General features: G+C 40.5%; 1 protein-coding gene across 2 annotated transcripts in view; it reads right to left on the bottom strand.

Annotated features, from left to right (window-relative positions):
- Positions 1-15,446, bottom strand: part of LOC132378961 (transmembrane protein 150A-like) — a 76,735-nt gene that overhangs the window by 3,646 nt on the left and 57,643 nt on the right. The gene's annotated exons all lie outside the window — the stretch shown is intronic.

The following is a 15,446-nucleotide window of genomic DNA, read 5'->3' as shown; positions in this document are numbered from 1 at the left end:
GTGCGAGGACTGGGCTTCAACCCAGGGTGTTGCGGGGGTGGTGTGTGGCACCGGGGTCAGTGTGGCACAGTGCCCAGTCTAGAGTCAGTGCTGCCCCCCCAAGTGTTCGATTGGTAGGAGAAAGGCTCCATTGTGGTTTACAGTGGATTGATGGTGCAAGTTTTGGTCTCTTTTTTGCATGAATGGGATGCCATTTGTACATGCTATCTTGTGTGTGCTTTGTGCTGTGTGTGACTGTTGGTACTGTATCTTGCACATTGATCCCAGCATAATGCTGTTTCATTTGGCTGCATTCATGAGTTTTCATTTATGGTTGACTGGCAATTAAGCCTAAATTGAATTGAATAAAAGAGTTAAATAATTTGAATGTATGAAGGTGTAGTGTGATGAAGTACCACAGAAGTATGTTAGCAGCAATAGGATAAACTGGATCAATATCATATAATTCATTTCACTTTCAATCACAACAAAAATTCCAAGCAACACACAAAGCACTGAAGGAACTTAGTGTGTCAAGCAACTTCTATAGATTGAAATGGACAGATGATGTTTCAAGTTGGACCATCTGGACCTTCATCTGGACCAAGGTGACTTAGATGCAAGCTCCAAAAGGAGCTTGCATTTATCAAGAACTCCAAGTTGCCATGATCAGAGTAAAAGGGTTTTTCTGTAGGGTCTTTAAGGAGGATCTTGGCATGGAGTTTCCAGCTGAACATCAGTATACGCCAATAGCATATTTTTGTATTTATTTTGTGATTCCCTCAGCTTGCAATGGTAATTACCCATTTTTCTCCCGTCTTTTGTTAATTATCTTGGATGGAATTTACAAATACCCTTTTCTATTTTTAAACAAAAGCATGATTAAAGAAAATTCAATGAATAAATTAAGTTAGCCGAGCAAAAGCTGAAGCAAAGTTTTGGGTATTAAGAAGTACTTTAGAGAAGAAGGTGGAAGAAAGGTTGAGAAGTTTGGAGCTAAGAAGGTGAGAGGTAGAAAAAGGAAATTGCTCACCGAATGTTCTAGACTACAAAAGATATCGGTCTCAATGATGGATCATTAAAACTGAAGAAAAGATGTGAAATGGCAAAATGTTAGAGCTCTTGGAAGGTTACAGTGCAAGGGGATATTACAGAGACAGATGGTTAAGAATTCTAGTATGTACGGTTTTAATTTAAATTTAAAAAGCAAGTATTATTGGCATGGCCTGAATTTATAATCAACTCTAATTGTGCTTGAGACAGTTTTACAAATGGTAACAGTTCATTCATTAGAGGGGAGCTACAAAAAGAATAGGACAGGAGTGAACCACAGAATTAACGTCTCATAGGCTGGAAGAAAGAAGCATCTATGAAATTGCTCCATGTTATTGAGAATGGAGGCAGAGGTTAAGGTTCACAGAATGATTTAAATTTACAGAATGTTAGGTGATAACTTGGCCCGTTATGTCCACACTTGTTAAAATTGGACCAGATGTATCCCGTTCCCAGTTCTTGGTTCATAGACTTGGAAGTTATGGCTGAGAGTTTCTGCCTCCACTACCCTTTCAGGCAGTGAATTTCACACCTTCATTAATGGTTGACAACACTCCTCTAACACATCACAGTAAACTTCCAATCACCCAAAATCAGATAATTTGGAAATCCCAAGGGTTCACCCAGTACTTTCCCATCACTGAGACTTTGATCACACACACCCTTCCATTCATTGGTGCCTGTTTTTCTGTGCATGACTATTGCTCTTAAGGCCTCAGCTCCCATTTTTTCATGTTCCTCTCTTACTCATTGGGGTCCCACTACTTGTGTTTCTTTCCTATTTACTGCATCTCCTGTTCCTGCACTCCTTTCCCATCACTAGAGCCCTAGTTCCCAATCAGCATTACCACTCACAGCTATGCTCACTCCTGCATGCCAGGGACCCAGCTCCCACATGTCCCTGCCGCTCACAGTGGTCTCAGTCACTGTGCTCCTTGTAAACTTACCTGGTTCACTGGATACTGAGTAACATCTGAAAAAATTTTAATTAAAAATATGCATGGGTTGTTATAAAAATAATTTCCAATAGCTCAGAAAGTCTGTCAGTCAAGTGTCATCAAAGGCCTGACTTACATTGAATTACCTGTGAGTTACGGTCCTCAAGTCTATGCCCTCCCCTCTGCCAAGAGGGTCAGATCACTCTCAGTCTCACATTCTTTTATACCATTTTAATAAAATCTTGCCTTTAAGATAATTTAAAATGATTTTCAGACTGAGACCTGTAAGGAACAATTAGGACAGGTGACCATGTTTTCATGAAGCATCTTTAACAGAGTGACGAGAGGTAGACAGACTCAGGGAGAGTATTACAGTCTTTACGGCCTAGTCAGCTATATCGAGAAATGATTAAAACTCGAAGTCAGGCAGCATCTATGGAAGTAGAAACAGATTTGATGTTTTAGGGCAAAGAGCCAACAGAGTCTACGTTGATTCTATTTCTCTTTCCACGGATACAGTCTGAAAAGCTGAGTATTTCCAGCGTTTCTATTTTTATTTCAGATTTCCTGAGCCATAGAGTCAAACAGCACAGAAACTGTCTCTTTGGCCCAGCTTGACCAGGCCAACCACCATCTATACCAATCATATTACCAACATGTGATCCATAATTTATACATGACAATTCAAGTGCTCATCCATATATTTTGTCACTTCATAAACTTCGATCAGTTAGACAGAATCCTTTACCAACAAAATCATGCTGATGATCATTGGTATATTCCCATTTTTCATATTGTAGATTTGTATCACCCTTCAGAAGGTTTTCTAATAAATTCTCAACACTAATATTAGACACACTGGCCTCTAACTTCCTGGTTTATCCCTACTGCCTTTCCAATCAAATGCATCGCATTTTCTATCATCTGGCACCTTAGTTGTGGGCAGTGAGAATTGAACAAACTCCATCAAGGACCTAGTGATCTTCCCTCTTGCTAACAGCCTGGAGTACATCTCATCTAGCTCAATAACGCCCACTGAGGTATCTAATAACTCCTTTTTAATCTTAATGCGCACAACAATTTCATTGTTCCAAATGAAATATCCAACTATAATGATATTCTCCTTAGTTAACACACATGTGGCCTTCATCAGCCAATGCATTGAGCACAAGAGTTTGGGCATCATGGCACAGTTATGCAAACTGTTGGTATATTTTGTGCAGTTCTGATCACTGCACCACCAAAAGGTGTGATTGAGATAGGGAGAGGATTCACAAAGGTGTTGCATGGATTAAGAGGCTTGAGTTACAAGGCTAAGTGTGTTGTTGTAGCAGTGAAGGAGGGTTGACACAATAGGCATTAATTTCCCATGGTAGGGGTGTCTAAAGCTAGACGGCATAGGTTTAAGGCGAGAGAGAGGAGGCTTAAAGGGGCTCTGAGGGGAACATATTTCACACAAAGAGTAGATGGCTTCTAGAATGAGCTGCCTGAGGAGATGGTGGAGGAAGGGACAGTAACGGCATTTAAGAGGCCGGTGAACAGGTACCTGAATGAGCAGGACACAGAGGGATGCAGAACCAATGCAGCCAAGTGTTATTAACATAAATAGGCATGATGGTCAACACAGACATTGTGGGCTGAAGGCCTGTTTCTATGAATCTTTGTATTAATTTAAAACCTCATCTATGTTCTCAAGCTCTATGCACAGTTTGTCTCTCTGCTCACTAATGTTACCCTCTCGTTCTTAATAAAAATGACTTGAGAATTTCCTTAATCTTGTCTGCCATAGATATTTTGTGACCTCTTTACCTTTCTAATTTCTTTTTAAGTACTGTCCTACACATTATATTTCGGTGCTCCATTCTACCATACACTTCCTTTCCTAATCAAACTTTCTGCTTACCTGGATCTATCTCTTTGAACTTAAGAAGTTGCCCCTGAGTTCTCACTATTTCACTTTTAAATGAATCTATTCTGTCTGATGTCAATCTACCTGTAAATATTTGCTCCTAGTTTATTTTCATGATAAACTTCAACTGCTTATTCCTCACATAGATGCTGCCTGACCTGAGTTTCTCCAGCATTTTGTGTATGTCACTCAAGATTTCTAGTATCTCCACAGCTTTTTGTGTCTGGCAAACCCTTGCCAGATCCTGTCTTATCATGTTGATATCAGCCTTTCCCCAATTCAGAACTTTACTTTCAAACCACCCTTATCCCTTTCTATAACTTATTTGAAACTTAACAGAGTCCCAGTCAACATTCCCAAATTGCTGACCCACAGACACTGCAACCTGCATAGGCCCCAGCTATGCTTGTGTCTTCGTTGGCAGTGTAGAACAGTCCATGTTCAAAGCTTTCCCTGCTAATGCACCCCAACTCTTCCTCCACTACATTGAAGACTGCATTGGTCTTGCTTCATACACCCATGCTGAGCTCATCAATTTCATCAACTTTGCCTCCAACTTCCACCCCAATGTTAAATTCACTTGGTCCATCTCTGACATCTCCCTCCCCTTTTTTTGATCTCTCTGTCTCCATATCTGGAGACAAAATGTCAACTGACATCTTTTATAAACATACTGATTCCCACAGGTATCTCAACTCTACCTCTTCGCATCCTATCTCCTTTAAAAATTCTATTCCCTTTTCTCAGTTCTGTCACCTCCACCAGATCTGTTCCAGGATGCAGCTTTGCCTTCCAGGACATCAGAAATGTCCTCCTTCTTTAAAGAAGAGAGTTTCCCTCCCTCTGCTATTGATGCTGTCCATACCTGCATCTCCTCCTGATGGCATGAATATTGATTTCTCCTTTCAGTGAAAAAATATCCCCCCTCCCTCCTCTATTCCCGACTCTGACCCTTTACCTCTTCTCACCTTCCTAATACTTCTCCCAGGTCCCCTCCTCAAGAATAAACACCGACTGTTTATTCATTTCCATAGATCTGCCTTACCGACTGAGTTCCTCCAGCATGTTATGTGTTGTTTGGAATTCCAGTATCTGCAGACTTTCTCATGTTTATGATTAACCACTTGCCTGGATATATTCCTTCAGGTTAGATCCAACAGAAGCAAGTCTTGACTTGCTCAGAAGTTCTCCTGCTACACTTCTAAACATACCACATGCTCTAATCCTTTCACACTAAGCCAGCCTCTGACTCCATGTGCCCTGTATCTCCTTGACTATAAGGAAGTCTGTGGTATAAACCCAGCAGACTAATTACATTTTTATTTTTAATTTTTACACATTGGGTCTTATTGGTAGAAGCTTCTCGAACATCCTTCTTTGTTACTGCAACTAAGAGTCTTCATAATCAACAACGCGAAGCCTCCAGTCTTGGACATTAAGACCATAAGATGCAGGAGCAGACTTAGCCCATTTGGCCTGATGAGTCTGCTCCACCATTTCATCATGGCTGATCCTTTTTCCCTCTCAGCCCCAATCTCCTCACTTCTCATTATTAATGCTGCCATAATCTCTTCAGCCATAGTGTATACCATCTGTTCCAGGTAACTTATCTACATTCAGACCTCTCAGTTTCCTAAGACCCTTTTCCCTAGTAATAACAACTTCACACATCTCTGCCCCTTGATACACTTGAACTTCCAGCACACTGCTAGTGTCTTCCACAGTGAAGAGTGAAGCAAAGTACTTATTCAGTTTGTCTGCCTTTTTGTTATCCCCCATTACTACCTCTCTAGCATTGTTTTCCAGTGATTCAATATTTACTCTCATCTCTCTTTTACACTTTATATATCTGAAGAAACTTTTGGTATCTTCTTTAATATTATTGACGAGCTTACCTTCATATTTGATCTTTTTCTTCTTCATGACTTCTTTAATTGCCATCTGTTGGTTTCTAAAAGCTTCGCTATCTTCTAACTTCCCACTAATTTTTGCTCTATTATACACCCTCACTTTGACTTTTATGTTGTCTTTGACTTCTCTTGTCAGCCACGGTTGTGTCATCCTACCTTTCGAATACTTCTTCCTCTTTGGGATGTATATATCCTGCAGCTTCAGAATTGTTGCCATAAATTCCAGCCATTGCTGCTTTGCCATCATCCCTGCTAGAGTTTCTTTCCAATCAGTTCTGGTCAACTCCTCTCTCATGCCTCTGTAATTCCCTTTACGCCACTGTAATACTGATATATCTGACTTTAGCTTCTCCTTCTCAAAGTGCAGGGTTAATTTGATCATATTGTGATCTCTGTCTCCTACTTACCATAAGCTGCTCTGGAAAAACATCTCGTAGGCATTATATAAATTCCCTCTCTTGGGATTTTCTCAATCTACCTGCATATTGAAATCCCCCATGACTAATGTAACATTGCCCTTTTGGTAAGCATTTTCTATCTTCCATTATAATTTATAGACCACATCTATACTACCGTTTAGGGGTCTGTATATAACTCCTATCAGGGTCTTTTGACCCCAGCGGTTCCTTAGCTCTAGCCACAATGTTTCAACACCTTCTGATTCTATGTTACCTCTTTCTAATGATCTGATTTCACTTTTTACCAACGGGGCCATGCCACCCTCCTCTGCCTATCTGCTTGTCCTTTTGATAAAACATGCATCCTTGGATGTCAAGCTCCCACCTATAATCTTCTTTCAGTCATGATTCAGTGACGCACACAACGTTATACATGCTGGCAATCTGTAACTGTGCTGCAAGTTCATCTACCTTATTCTGTAAACTGTGTGCATTCAAATGCAACACCCTCAGTTCTACATTCACCCTCTTTGATTTTGTCCACCCTTTATGTTGCAACTCATCTCATTGACTACAATTTTGCCCTATCAACAGCCTCTCCTTGCTACTAATCTCACTACTTTACACTATATTTAGTTTTCTCTATGATCTACTCAACCTTGGAAAACTGAATTGCCAGACCAAATCTGAGGGGATATAACATTTTTTAAAAAGAAAAATGATGAAGCCAGTGAGATTTTTTAAAGTTTCTATGCTGGGATGACAGGAATTTAGAATTGGAGGCTGGAGGCTGATAAAGGTTGGGGCAGGGGGTGGAGGTCATTGCATAGTAATCTTTTAACAGCAGAACACAGAGTGAAATAGCAACCTTGTGAAAATTCAAAGTTCTACAACAGTCTCATCAAAGTCACTGATTACTACTTTACTATCAACAGGAAGTGCATCTTGTTTATAGATAAAAAGTGAAACAAGTAATATTTATAATCTACAAAATGAATACAAACTCCCTACACAGCTCAAAAACAGTCTGAAGTGTACAAAGCACATCAGGCCTAGAACCAGCTACCAATTGTTTTCACACAAACAGCAAGAAATTTGACAGCAGTAAAGAAATATGGATTGGTGCTGTTGAGATTGAACAGGTATTCTTTGGGTATGTGTTAAAATGGATCTTTTCCATGTACATGATGTTTCCAAGCGTCAGCACATACATGAGTCAAAGGATTCTGGGGTGAAGTATTAATTCAGAACAGGTCCCCAGGCTAGAATTGTCAGGAATCTGGAAGCTAAAATTTCATTTTATAATGATATAATTTAATGATTCTCTAATTATTATCCTCAGGAGCCCAGCATGAGGGAAGAATTACCTTCTAATACTGTGCCACAACAGCATGTTCAATCCTGTGCTCCAACAGGACCATCAGCTACTGAATTATGGCAGCTGTATGGTATTCAGTGAGATTGTGTGAAATGCTTGCAATCAAAATATCTTTATCAAAGGCTACCTTTCTGAAACAGTTTTAAAATATTTCAATTTGTGATGTATAAATATCTTCATGCTTAATGCACTTTACAAGGAAGAGTAAATTTCACAGTTGTTTAGCCATTATCAAATAAAAACTCCATTTTATCTTTAGGATTAATCCTTTGATCTTATGTAAACTGTCAGAGCAACACCCTGTTCTCAAATATTGAGCCAACAGATATGAATACTCTACGTTTGAACTGTAATTCCTTTGTTCTGCCAATATAATTTTATTTTGTAATTTCAACAGAAAAGCAGCTATTAATTTTCATTCCCCAGCTAATACACTTAAGAATGTTCTGTTTCAGGAAAGTACTTGAGCTGCTTAGAGCGGCAAACAGCCGTCCAAAACTAAACTTGTGCAGATGGTGCAAGTGTGAAATAAAAATAGCAAATGGTGGAAATGCAGTAAGTCAGACAGTAGTTGTGGGAGAGAGAAACATTTAAAGTCACTGATCTTTTGTCAGAATCAGAACTGTAAAATAAAGCTAAAACCATGGGGGTAGCATGGTAGGATAGCAGTTTGTTTTTAGTGGCTGGGATTCAATTCCTACTAGTGTCTGTAAGGAGTTTGTACTTTATCCCTGGGTTTCCTCCCGGAGCTCTGGGTTCCTCCCACAATTCAGTAAGTCATGGGCATGATACCCTGGCACTGAAAGTGTAGTGACTCCCCTTTCTTGATTGCTCTGTCTCCATCTCTGGAGAAAAAACTGTCTACTGGCATATTTTTATAAACCAGACAGCCTCAGCACAATCCGCGCTGATTGATTTGATACCAATGGCACACTTCACTGTACGTTTCAAAGAGCATGTAACAAATAAAGCTAATTTTGATCTCCAGAAACCTGCTACCAGCCGTGAGTCAGCTAAATGGACAAGTATAAACTTATCTTTCCAGGTCACTCAACGACATAATACAGCAGGAAAGCATTGAGCAATATAATGTGATCACAAGAGTGATTCTTTGATTTTAAACCACTGGAAAGAACACTGACAACCGGCTAAACAATTTATTCAAAATTTGCTGTTTGTTATATTAAAAACATTTCAAAAATTCAAATATGTAAAACATTTATTGATATTTTAGCCAAAATTAATTTTATAAATGTAAATTAACAGCTTTCTCTTTCCATCAGATGGATTGTCAATGGAAACACCAACAAGAAAAAAGCCAACAGGTTAACACACACAAAATGCTGGAGGAACTCAGCAGGTGGACAGCATCTATGGAAAAGAATAAGCAGTCGATGTTCTGTGCCAACACCCTTCTTCAGGACTGGAAAGGAAGGGGGGAAAGATGGAGGGAGGGGAAGGAGGATATGTGAAGCCAGGAGGGTGAGAAAGGTAAAGAGCTGGTGAAGAAGGAATCTGATAGGAAAGGATTACCAGAAGGAGAAATTGATGTGTATGCCATCAGGTTGGAGGCTACCAAATTGGATTATGAGGTGTTGCTTCTCCACACTAAGGGTGGCTTCATCTTGGCACAAGAGAAGGCCATGGACCGACATTTCAAAACAGGAATGGAGATTGGAATTAAGATGGCTGGCCACCAGGAAATTCTGCTTTTGGAGGATGGAGTGGAGGTTCTCAGCAAAGCGGGCCCCTACTTATGTCGGGTCTGACCAACGTAGAGGAGGCCTCTCTGGGATACAATAGACGACCCCAAAAAATCTGCCAATGAAGTGTTGCCTAACCTGGAAGGACTGTTTGTGGCCCTGAATGGAGGTGAGGGAGGAAGTGAATGGGCAGGTGTATCATTTCTGTTGTTTGCAGGGATATAAGCCAGGAAGGAGATTAGTGCGGAGGAACGAGTGGACACGGGAATCAGTGGGGATCAGTGGGGAATGCAGGGAAGTAAAGATGCATTTAGAGGTGGGATCCCTTTGAAGAAGTTGCAGAGAATGATGTGTTGGATCCGAAGGCTCATGGTATGGTAGGTGAGGACAAGAGGAACTCTCTCCCTGTTAAGTTGGCTGGAAGATAGTGTGACCGTGGATGAATTGGAAATGGTGAAGATGCGGGTGAGGTGGATGAAGGAAAACCCTGTTCTTTGAAGAAGGAGGACATCTCTAATGTCCTGGAAAGGAAAATCTCATCCTGGGAACAGATGTGGTGGAAACAAAGGAACGGAGAAAATGGTATAGCATTTTTTCAGGAGACAGGGTGGGAAGAGATATAGTCAAGATAGCCATGGGAATCAGTAGGTTTATAAAAATATGTCAGTAGACAGTTTTTCGCCAGAGATGGAGACAGAGCAATCAAGAAAGGGGAGGCAGGTGTCAGGAATAGACCAAATAAATTTAAGGGCAGGGTGGAAGTTGAAAACAAAGTTGATTAAATTAACGAACTCAGCATGGGTGCAGTCATTAATGTAGTGCAGGAAGGGTTTGGGAGTGCAATTCTTCTGCATTCTTCGGGAATTCAGCATTCCTGATACTTATAGAGGTTAATGCCAGTAGCCCAGTGCAAAATATTTCCAGCTAATATTTTCTAAGTGCATTAGCAGGGAAAGAGGGAGAGAATGAAAGAACAAGGGAGAAGGTCTGCAAATAAGTAAAGGCCATGGGACGTTACATAACACAAAGGATAATGGTGGAAGGTGTGAGGTTGTGGCCATGGAACAAGAAAAGATATACAGACAGGATGTAAAGGATTAATAATGATCTCATCTCTTTCCAAAGATGCCGCCTGACCTGTCAAGGGTTCGAGCAATTTGTTGTTACTTTGAACCTAATAGAAGCATTAATTGGAACAAGAGAATCATCACCATCTCTGGTAACACAATAATCAGCCAGGGTGTTGACCAAGCTTAGTGCTGTAAGTGACAGTGATTGATTTCATGCACAACTATCCTTAGTTCCTCGCATTTTCCAAGAGAAATTTACCCCGTTTCAATGAAAGAACTTACAGTGTTTTCCTTTCCTTGAATTATTTACTGAATACATTAACTTTTCCTGCTGAACTGTTCACTGTGAGATTGTTTATTCTGATGATACATCCCAGTCTAAATCAAACTCACTGGCAGATGCCGTGTTGCAAAGGCAAAAACCCTGCCAATAATACTGGGAAGATTTCATCACAAATTCCAAAAGTCATTGCTTTGTACAGCATTTGAAGTTCTCTCAGAGAACTGGTAGGGCTGGAGAGAGCAAAGTCTATGGTAAGGGGTATACCAAGAGAGTTGATATGACGAAAATTCTAGGAGTGTTGGCTGAATGGCGTGGTGAATCATAGCTCATCTGTCCTGAGGGTTTGTAAATAGAAGAAGATGAAATAGGGTGGGAGGGAAAGAAATGTCGGAACTATGTGGTACATTTGCTGCATATTTGAAAAGCCAATCAACTGCTGTCATCTGCAAACCCTCCAAGTTCAAGTGAAATTATTATTCAACCATAAACAAAGCTGACCTCTTTCTCAATATCGCAGAGGAATTTGGATACATTGAACAAATCATTGCAAAAGCAGTATGTAGTGCAGGATGAAGTTAATTTTTTTGTGGCTAGTTGTTGCTGAAGTATACAATTCCAACATTGTTCACCAACCTTACCCAGACTGGATCATTCAATGTTGGAACTCTTCACTGACTTCAATTTGACAAGGCTACAGCTTGGACTAGGTTCATTGAAAAAAAAACTTCTTTTTCAGAGGCAATGTTTACACTCAGTTGTTTAACTAAAGTTGCATTTAAACAGACCATTATGGAGCTTCTGGATGCCAACGTGACCACAAGTGGAAATATCCAGTGTGCATTAGTTCATCCAAATCAAGCAACCACAATCAAGTTTTTTTAATTTGCAGTAATTAGGAAACGCAGTGTTTAGTGAAATAGGAGATAGCGTAGCTCCAGTTGCCATAAAGAGCTTGGAAGTACATAAGTCTGATGGAAAATTCCCGATTTCTCTCAATCAGAGCTATGCTTACCAGCTGCCCTTTCAATATGACTGAGCACTTTTCAGACACGTGCTTGCCTAGTTGGCTTGTGAAAAGATTTCCTGTTTGTTCAAATCACTGAGAACTATGAGGAATATATGCTGGGCTACAGAATTGCCATGCCTTGAGGAATTGCTAAAATCACGAAGAGATCACTGGTCCCCAAACTGTCCTTGGATTCTAAGGGTATGGGGGTGGGAACATTTTTAAAAACTCGCATTTATTTATGAGACACAAGAGATACTGCAGATGCAGATCTTAAGCAACACACACACAAAATGCTGGAGGAGCAGTTAGGCAGCGTCTATAAAGGGAAATGTCCAGTCAATGTTTTGGGCTGAGACCCTTTATTAGTCCTGATGCTGCCTGACCTGCCAGATTCCTCCAGCATTTTATGTGTGTTTCTCACATTTATTTAACTTATTTCAATATCCTTCAATACTTTGCAGCTAGCTGAGTTATTTTAGTAATCCATTCTTTGCAATTGACCCCACAACTTCCTGACTCAGAGGAACAACTGAAACATACTGTATCTGATGTTGTCACTGCTGGGAAAATACAGTGATTCTGAAATCAACTGCTTGTAAACTTTGTACTAAACACATGGAAAAATGACTTATTTAAATTTGGTTGTCACTACATTGATTTCAAAAAAGGAATTTATATTTATATAGGACCTATTGATCTCTGTAACGCCACACCAGGTCCCTGTCTTGCTTTGTTTTCTTTCACAGCATAAAGGAATGTTTGTCATGGATAATTAATACCATCTGGTGTCATTAAAGAAACAGATAAATTTCTAGACTGCTTTATGAATCAAGACGTTGTTGCACAGCTAATCAATTCATGCCAAAATACAGTCACTGCTATTAAGTAAGAAAACACAGCAGTCAATTACAGCAATTACCCAAAAAGTAAAGGAATTATATGACTGGTACATTCATTTCTTGATGATTTTGGTCAAAAATGAATATTATTAAGCTAGCTGCCCTATTTTAATAATCAATGGCATAAATGATTTCTGTGCTATGAAAATAAGCAAACTTTCAGTTATTTCTAACAATAATAGAAGAAATAAATAAAATGGCCCTTTTAGACCTGGTCTCCCATTCAATATTGTGGCTTGCTTCATTTCTACCTTCTCATACCCCTTGGAAGCTGAGAATTTATTCTGTCAATCCTGAGAATGATTGAGCAACTGCAGCTCTCAGAGCAGAGTATTTCAAAGACACACAATTGAATGAAATGCTTAGGCAATTATGTCCTATTTCAGACTATCTAGTTATGGCAGGTAGGGTGATGTGGTGGAGATATGTCTGGACCAAAGGAGGTGTAAGACATTCCTTCCCTACACTAGCCCACAGGTCACCTTTGAGCAAGGTGTAGCACCTGTTTAACCACCCAGTTAGGGTCATGTGAAGCCATGGGAGCTGGTGGTGAATGGTCATGTGAGCAGCTGGTGAATATCACAAGTCCTGGTTATGTGACCACTGACTCCAGGCAGAAAACCTCTGAAGAATATTGATAATGGCCAGGGTCACCCATCTTGTAAAGACACTGCTTAGAAGAAGGCATTAGCAACTATTTCTGTAGAAAAATTTGCCGAGAACAATCATGGTCATAAACCATGATCATCCAGGTCATACGACACAGCACACAATAATGATGTGTTGGGGATATAGTCTCATAGTAGCAACCCTAAGGATTTTCACACATTTCTAAAATCAATCCCTCATTCTCTTAAACTCCAGAATACATGTCCCATCCCATTCATTTTCTCCTCATGTTAAAGAGCACCACATGAAATGCTGGAGGAACTCTGCAGGTCAGTTCAACCCCTCATCCGTCACCTTCTAGCTTGTACTCCTTTGTCTCCCCCACCTTCTTATTCTGCCTTTATCCCCACCCCCTTCCTTTCAAGTCCTCGTGAAGAGTCTCGGAATGAAATGTTGGTTCCTTACTCCTCTCCACAGATGCTGCCCGACTTGCTGATTTTCTCCAGCATTTTGTGTATGGTACTCTAGATTTTCAGCATCTGTAGAATCTCATGTTGTTTATGTCTTCAGTTAAAGTTTTGCCAGGACCTGACTGAATAACCCATGGTTTTTAATAAGGTTATCCTAACATATCTGAGATTGCAGTACCAAGTTATATTCTAGAGATATGATCATAATCAAATCTAAGGCAGCAATACACATAGCCTTGTTTAAGACAGGCCTCTAGGATGTTTCTTATCCCTGCCAACAGACCATACACCTCCTCCCTCACGTCAGTTCAGGGCTCCAAACAGTCCTTCCAGGTGAGGCAACACTTCACCTGCAAATTGTGTCTGGTACTCCTGATGTGGCCTCCTCTACATTGTTGAGACCCGCTGTAAATTGGGGGAGCATTTCATCGAGAACATCCGCACCATCCATCACAAGTGTGACTTCCCAGTGGCCAACCATTTTAAATCCCATTCCCATTCCAACATATCAATCTATGACCTCCTCTTGTGCCAAGGTGAGGCCACCCGCAGTGTTGAGGAGCAACACCTTATATTCCGTCTGGGTAGCCTCCAACCTGTTGGCATGAACATTGATTTCTTCTTCCAGTGAATAATTCCCAACACTGCTTACTCTATTCCCCACTCTGACCTTTTACTTCTTCTCACCTGCCTATAACTTCCTCCTTGGTCCCCTCCTCCTTCTCTTCCTCCAATTGTCCACCCTCCTCTCTTATCAAATTCTTTCTTCATCAGCCCTTGACTTCACCTATTATCTTCCAACTCTTTCCCCTCCCCCCACATTTTTATTTGGTATCCTTCCCCTACCTTTCCAGTCCTGACGAAAGGTCTCGGCCCAAAACGTCGACTGTTCATTCTTCTCCATAGATGCTGCCTGACCTGCTGAGTTCCTCCAGCATTTTGTGTGTGTTGCTCTAGGATGAGACATTAAGCCAAGGCCTTGTCTGCACTCTTGGGTTGCAAGAGATTCCACACACAATTCAAAGAAGAGGAGAGAGGTCCTCTTGGTGTCCTGGTCAATTGTGACACCCAGAGCAACATCAAAAACAGAAGATTTAATCAATTATTTCATTGTTGTTTTGGGATCTACTGTAAATACCTTGTTGCTACATTTCAAGGATGACCATCAGAGGTAAAGCCTGAGATGGAGAAAAGTAGTTTTCAAAACATTACATTTTTGTACCTGACACCAAAACCTGCTGAGTCAGGTGAGATATGGCTGACGTGGTCAATTTTGAGGAAGAAATTACAATATTATGATTCCACTGTCAACTATTTAAAGTCTACAGATATAAAAACTCATCTGGAAAAATAGTTCAATCCAATCTCACCATGAGAATGCTTATGTGAAAAGGTAAAATAGTACTTGAGCAGAATCATTTGCTCTGTCATCTGCAAACCCTCCAAGTTCAAGTGAAATTATTATTCAACCACACATGAATACAGCCAAATGAAACAGCACTCCTTCAGGGCCAAGGTGCAAAACACATTACCAACAGCACAGGGCACACTGTACATAGCGCATAGCATAAATAGTTATGATTTCAGAAAAATGGCACAAATATCATTACAATTTCAGAAAAAAAATACTGTCATAAAGAAAAAAATAACATAGCCCAAGTCCCTGGGTGGCATCACTATAGATTGATGGTAAGTTGTCCAGATTCAGCTTGTTCTTCCACTGAGTGAACACTGGAGGGCAGCATTGATAGGGAGGACCAGCCCCCAAACCAGTACAGATTCCAGCGTCCCCACAAAGCCCTTGATTTCTGCCACACCGACTTGGAATCTCCCCTCCC

Source organism: Hypanus sabinus, chromosome 21, assembly GCF_030144855.1.
Source record: "Hypanus sabinus isolate sHypSab1 chromosome 21, sHypSab1.hap1, whole genome shotgun sequence".
NCBI lineage: Eukaryota > Metazoa > Chordata > Chondrichthyes > Myliobatiformes > Dasyatidae > Hypanus > Hypanus sabinus.
The sequence above is the reverse complement of the archived record's forward strand: the minus strand, read 5'-3'. Positions and strand labels throughout refer to the sequence as shown.